The sequence below is a fragment of the Colobus angolensis genome, unplaced genomic scaffold (assembly GCF_000951035.1).
Source record: "Colobus angolensis palliatus isolate OR3802 unplaced genomic scaffold, Cang.pa_1.0 Scaffold77, whole genome shotgun sequence".
Lineage (NCBI taxonomy): Eukaryota > Metazoa > Chordata > Mammalia > Primates > Cercopithecidae > Colobus > Colobus angolensis.
In genome coordinates this window covers 700,465-707,580 of record NW_012121487.1, presented here as the reverse complement: position 1 = coordinate 707,580, position 7,116 = coordinate 700,465, and the positions used below count along the sequence as shown (strand labels likewise).

At 45.6% G+C, this 7,116-nt stretch overlaps 1 protein-coding gene across 1 annotated transcript in view; it reads left to right on the top strand.

The window, feature by feature from the left end:
* GATAD2B (GATA zinc finger domain containing 2B) overlaps positions 1-7,116 on the top strand; it is a 140,639-nt gene continuing 133,523 nt past the window's right edge. The window contains exon 1 of the mRNA XM_011928162.1: positions 1-121. The gene's annotated coding sequence lies outside the window, so the exon portion shown is untranslated. The remainder of the gene's footprint in view (positions 122-7,116) is intronic.

The following is a 7,116-nucleotide window of genomic DNA, read 5'->3' as shown; positions in this document are numbered from 1 at the left end:
CCCCGTCCCTAGTCCCGTCAGCGGGGTCTGGATCCCCCTGTGCCGTCGCCTTTTCCTTTTTCGACGCCTCCGCCGCTGCCTGAGGAGGCGAGCTAGCCGGGAGTTACACCGCCACCGCCAGGTGAGGAGCTTTGGCCTAGGCCAGCCTGGCCGCCCGCCCGCCCGGGGGCGGTGAGGAGCGAGGAAGGGAAGGAGGCTGGGAGGAGGCAGTGGTGGCGGAGGTGGGGGAAGGGAAAGGTGGAGGGGCGGGGGGAGGGGAAGCGCCCGCGAGCCGACGCCCGCCCGCGCGCCCCCGCCTTGCGTCCCCCTCCCCCCACCCCGGCACGGCGCGCCCCCGCCTCGCGCTCCCTCTTCACCTCATCCTCTCCCCCCTCCGCGCGCGCGACCCGGTCTTTCACTTCGGCCTCGCGCACCCCCAGCTCGTGTCCCTTCATTTCGTCTCCTTGTACTCTTTCTCCCCTCCCTCACTCCCCGTTTCCCCCGCCATCCCCGCTTTCACTCCCTGCCTCATGCCCGCCATGCTCCCCTCCTTTCCTCTCTAGCGCGCCCCCCCCTTTTTTTTTTTAACTCTCTCCACCCCCAGTGGTGCCCTCAGGGTGTGGGGGCCGCTCCCTGCTCTCAGTGTTGTGTTTGCGGGCGGATGGGACAAATGGGGAATCTAAGGGTGAAGGAAGCACCAGGTAATTATCTTTATTTAGGGAAAGGGATCAGGAGCGCAGAACCTTACCCCTTTATTTCGTCGTCCACCGTTCCCTCGCCCTCCTGTAGGAGAAGAGAATTGTCTCAGCCTGTGTGGGCACTTAGCTTCTACAGCGACTGGGCTTGTGGGACACACTGGATCTGTTTTCCAGTTCAGTTCCTGAGGGTCGGTGGAACTTACCCTTCCCTAACCAAACCGAGACTTAGAGTACTTTTGGCCTCCCTGCTCTCAATTACACTGAGGAGCGAGCCACTCCTGCGAGTGCAGAGGTTTAGGTGCCATTCGCGCGCCCGGTACAGCTTTCCCCTTTCATAAAGGTATGGGAGCCTCTTTGGATTCTTCCCCAGCATCAACTTCCAAACACAAGATGTTAGCTCATAGGGCTGGCAGTGAGGTGGAGATGGAGGCTTGGTGGTGGGTGGCATGCGGATGCTAACTGAGCTAGCTAGCAACCTTTTTCTCTGTTGTCCCCTGAAGAATCAGGTAGCCTCCTGAGAACCAGTTTTCTCGTTTCTGATAAACGCTTATTTGGAGGGCTTGTGTGTGTGTCTGTGTGTGTGTGTGAGAGAGAGAGATGGGGGGATACTTAATATATTTTAGCAAAAGGCAAGAGCAGTGTTTTCAGGCCAGACTGCAAAAGAGGGATTTGGACTTGTAGCTGATGGAATTAAAACAGGTTTAACAGATCTGTGTTGGAGAAGAGCTGATGCTTTTGTAGTTTTTGGGACATTTTTTCTAAAAATTTATATTTTGAGTAGAAAAGTATGCATGTGGTGGTACAAAGTGAAAAACAAGCTTCCCTCCCATCTCTGTCCTACAGCCATCTAGTCTCCTTCTCCTCCTGGCGCAGGTGACTTTGATGTTTTCTGGCAGCAGCATGGTGTCTATATGTTGTTGGTGATTATCCTGTTTGGGAGTTTAGTGCTATCTTTATTGCTCTTTATTTGGTATGCTGACCTGAACTCTTCTTTGCAGTCTGAATACAACTTGGATTCTTATTTTTGGTGCTGGAGCTGTCTTTCAAGTATCGTCCTAGAGTAGTATTTCTGTCAGTACTTAGTTGAGAAGGAGGCCACTTCTGGAGGTGCCCTGGAGGGGTTCTGTATATTTTGAGGGAAGGCCCACACTTGTTGGATCATGCTGCTTTTTTTGTGACTGATATCTAGTCCTTGGCTATTTGGGAATGGATCAAATAGCTATTTGGGAATGGCTGTTTGGGTCAGGGATCGGATTCACATAAGCAAATAGCTTATATGAATAACTAGTTGATGGTAGGGCTGTCTTCACTTTTTAGGGGAATAGAGTTTTTTAGTCCAGTGGCAGTGATAGTCATCATGGAACAAGGTAGAAAAGTACTAATCAGCAGGAATCAGAAGGCTGAATCTATAGGCTGAGCGACCCAGTTTGAGTAGAGGTGAGGCTTACAGACTTCTGTCCTGCCTATTCTTACTTGAGAACACTCTCCATGAGGTGAGAGTGATTTGTAGTTGACAGCAGCATCCATCTTTATAACACTGTGGTTTGCCTTCCCTGACCGTATGTGATGTCTGTTAACTTCCTGTTTAGAGGCAGTCCGAGTAGGGTCTGAATATAGGCTGCATTCAGATAATTTTCTAGGAACATTGTTAACCAGGTTCCCTGATCACCCCTTCAAATCTAAATTCTGTCAGTAACTTTTACTGCTGTGCTTAGCATAGGGCCACAGGGTGGTGACAGAGGGAAGTGTGAGGAATTTGTTCTGAGCCTCACAACCTTCAAGTACTTTCAGAAGCTTGTATGCTGTCCCCCATTTTGGGGGTTCGCCTGCTCCTCCCCTTTTGTTGCCAGACGGGCAAGGCTGGACCTCCAGGTTGAATTTTGGGGATCATTGTGTCAGCGAAGGTATCCTAATCATGTGTTGAGACCTCTGAATTCATCTCTTAAGCAGTGAGTCTTGTATGTTTCATGTAAAGCGTGCCCTCTTGTTTCAATTTACTGATTCTTCCTTCCTTTCCTCCCCCACCCACCAAACTGGAGGTGCATGTGGGGGAAAACAGCAGCTGTGCTGTCTGATTTCTAGACTCTGGCGCATATTCCATGTTAGCCACCCCATTGGGAGTCATGCTGACAAGCAGCCCCTCTGCACTTAGCTTAGAAGGCTCATGTTGTTTGGCTCGTTGAGAAAAGCCAACCAGCTTTGGTTGATTAAAACAACTGCTGGAGAAATCGTAAGATTTGAGCCATAAGTGGGACTGAGGGACTTTCTTTTCCAGACCTTTGCAGTACTTAAAGCCATGCATTATTACATATCAAGGCACAGTAGCCAGATATTTTCTGAGGTAGTTTGGAGGGAAAGAAAAAGTAAAGACACACACCCAGATTGACTGTAAATCTAGTCCTGGCATAAAACTGTCCACCTCTTGTTTGGGGAAAAAAATCCAACCTATCAGACAATACGACACAGAGTTGCAGTTCTCCTACTGTTGGCTAAGCCTAGGAAAAGATATATAAGGAAGTTCAGTTTCTGTTACAATGGCTGGATTTTGTGGTGAATCTTCTCTTAGCCATATTGTTTGGTTTATCCTCAGTAATCTCTGTGAAACTTTTTCTATAGGTCCAGGTTGGGGATTTTGGTGGCTCCAGAATCCTTGAAGCAGGAACCTCCTTTCTTTGTGTAACAGTGATGAAAACCTCTGAAGAGTAGGTCTGATTTGAAACAGACGCCTCCTCATGTTCCATCTTTTATCTTCTCCCTTGTGGATGTTTGAAATATTCCTATATAGCTTGAATTCATCCAGTAAGAAGGGAGTGACCCAGGGTCATTAGGGCTTAACCTGTCTGAGGTATTTAGATTGTGGCTTGGTAATGTTTGCTGTCTTTCACAAAACCCCCCTTACCTTTGCCATTTACCTAAGTTGCCATCAGCTGACAAGAAACTATCAACAGTTTGGGGTTATAGTACCAAAAGCAGCAGAGTACTAGGAACACATCATTTGTTACTTTTGAGATATGAAGTGGTCAAATCCAGACCTCAAATCATAGTAACTGCAGAAGCATCTTTGACAATATGTGAACTTAAGTGTTATTAATATTAACTAGTAAACTGGTAAAGAAATTAAGGGAAATTATAGCAATTCCGTATTCCTGGGCCATTCTCTTACTGTTTTTCACACCTGGCTAGTTCCATTTTATTTGTTTTTATTTTATTTTATATTTTTTGAGATGGAGTTTCGCTCTCGTTGCCCAGGCTGGAGTGCAGTGGCGTGATCTCAGCTCACTGCAACCTCTGCCTCCCGGGTTCAAACAATTCTCCTGCCTCAGCTTCCCAAGTAGCTGGGATTACAGTCACCTATCACCGTGCCTGGCTAATTTTTGTATTTTTAGTAGAGACAAGGTTTTACCGTGTTGGCCAGGCTGGTCTCGAACTTCTGACCTCAGGTGATCTGCCGACCTCAGCCTCCCAGAGTGCTGGGATTATAGGCATGGAGCCACTATGCCCACTACGCCCGGCCTTAGTATCCATTTAAAAAAATAATTCAGGTTACTGTTACCTAAAGCTGAGAGTCATACTTTAAATCTCCTGATCAAAGCTTTCTTGGGCTTGTCTCATTTCAAGGGAAGGTGGAATTTATAATCTTTAAAAATATATGCTGGAATGTTAGTAGGATTTAGATTAGACGCCAGGATTAATAAATTCTCATTATAATTGTGAAGGATTGCAAATACTAACTGGAAGGCTTGTGCATCTTTTACCCAGAAGATTTTTATAATGTTAGCATTTCGAGAGTATTTAAATTCAAACTTGCTGGAAGAGAGGGGGTAAGCTAATATGTTGCAGATTGGACTAGTGGAACACAGGTTGTGGAGAGCCTTGAAGTCCGGGGTTGAATTCTAGCTTTGTAGTTTATTAGCTAACTGACTTTGGGTAAGGCTACTAATTTTTGAATTCCCATTTCTTGCAGAGTGATGCCAGTCCTTGCAATAGCCTTTAAGGTTTTACATGGTTTGCCCTCCCCACCCTCTTCCATTTTTGATCGGTTGTCATCTTCCCTCTTGATCTCTCCATTCCAGCCACACTGACTTGTTTCTTGAATGCTGATCAGTCATACTCTTTATCTGAGAACCTTTGCAGGTTCCTAAGACCAAGTGATTCCTTCCAGTGAGAAAACAGCTAGGTTTCCCCACAGAGAATGGCTGATTGCATCACCTCCTTAACGTCTTTGCTTAAATGTCACCTTTTTAATGAAGTCTTATCCTTCCTCTCTTTAAAATTGTATTGTCAGTCCCCATCCCTCATGCTTAATTATCCTTCCCTGCTCTATTTTCTTTTTCATAGCACTTACACCTTTATAATACATTTATTTGTTACATGTATTGCCTGTTGGTTCTCTTTCTATGTTGTAAGTCTTAGAAGGCATGGGTTTGTTTTGGTAATTTGTTTAGTGCCTAGTACAGTGCCTGGCATGTAGTTAATAATAAATGTTTGTTGGCTGGGGTTGGTGGCTCACGCCTGTAATTCTAGCACTTTGGGAGGCTGAGGCTGGCGGATCACATGAGGTCAGGAGTTTGAGATCAGCCTGGCCAACATGATGAAACCCCGTGTTTACTAAAAATACAAAAATTAGCTGGGCGTGATGGTGGGCATCTATAATCCCAGATACTTGGGAGGCCGAGGCAGGAGAATAGCTTGAACTCTGGAGGTGGAGGTTGCAGTGAGCCGAGATTGCACCATTGCACTCCAGCCTGGGTGATAGCGTGAGACTCAGTTTCATAAAAAAAAAAAAAGGCCGGGCACGGTGGCTCACACCTGAAATCCCAGCACTTTGGGAGGCCGAGGCGGGTAGATCACGATGTCAGGAGTTCCAGACCAGCCTGGCCAAGATGGTAAAACCCCATCTCTACTCAAAATACAAAAATTAGCCGGACATGGTGGCGGGCACCTGTAATCCCAGCTACTCAGGAGGCTGAGGCAGAGAATTTCTTGAACCTGGGAGGCGGAGGTTGCAGTGATCCGAGATCGCCCCTTTGCACTCCAGCCTGGGCAACAGAGTGAGACTCTGTCTCAAAAATAAATAAATAAACAAATAAAAGTTTGTTAATTCAATAGGAGTAGAAATAACCTGTCATACTAATCTCATGTTTGTTTGTAACAAAAGTATGAAATATAAGCATAAAATGTTTGGTGAACTTTAAAGCATAATGCAAATAATGATGAAATTATTGCCTTTCCATTAAAATGGTAAAATACATTTGATTATTGGAAAAAAACTTCATATGTATTCAATATATTGTCATTTCTCTCCTAAACTCAAGCCCTTTGTTTCCAGTTGTCTCTTGTGTGCTAGACATACCTACCTTTGTATCAGGTTGGTACTCAAACTCATTTCCAACATCATCTCTTTCCTGTGATTCATTGAGTCATCTAAACCAGAAATGTGAGCATCATCATCACTTTTGTCTTACCTGTTACTTTCTAAATATTTCTGAATCTGTCTCCATTGCTGTTCTCATTCAGCAGCTCTTATTTTGGGATATTGCCTTGATCTCTTACAGATCTGTTTATAGTCTTACTCTCTTTTTCTTTTTTTTTTTCTTGAGGTGGAGTCTTTGTCGCTGGAGTGCAGTGGTGCAATCTTAGCTCACTGCAACCTCCACCTCCTGGGTTCAAGTGGTTCTCCTGCTTCAGCCTCCCGAGTAGCTGGGATTATAGGTGTCTGCCACTACACCCAGATAATTTTTGTATTTTTCGTTGAGACGAGGTTTCACCATGTTGTCCAGGCTGGTCTCAAACTCCTGACCTCAAGTGATCCGCCCATGTGGGCCTCCCAAAGTACTGGGATTATAGGAGTGAACCACTGCACCCGGCCGTCCTATTCTCTTGTAAACTCTCTATCATCGTGTCTTCAAAATAGTCTAACGCTTACTGATTATTCTACTTTCCTCATCTTAAAAGTATTCAGTAGTTTCCAGTTATTAAAATATTGAAATTTAAACTTTGAATGGTATTCAAGGCCCTTTTTGATGTTGGTGTTTGCCTTCCTATCCAGCCTTTTTTCTCTACCTTATAGTTAATATGTGAGCAAATTTTAGTGGTTTCTTTTTTTGTTTGTTTGGTTGGTTGTTTTTTTCAGACAAGATCTGGCTCTGTTGCCCAGGCTCCATGGAGCACAGTGGCACGATTTCAGCTCGCTGCAACTTCCGCCTCCTGAGTTCAAGTGATCCTCCTACCTCAGCCTCAGTAGCTGGGACTATAGGCCTGTGCCACTTTGCCCAGCTAACTTGTGAAATACTGTTCTTTTAGTTACAGGTAGCTTCTAAATCTCATAAAAAATGCCACTTCTGGCCGGGCGCGGTGGCTCAAGTCTGTAATCCCAGCACTTTGGGAGGCCGAGACGGGCGGATCACGAGGTCAGGAGATCGAGACCATCCTGGCTAAC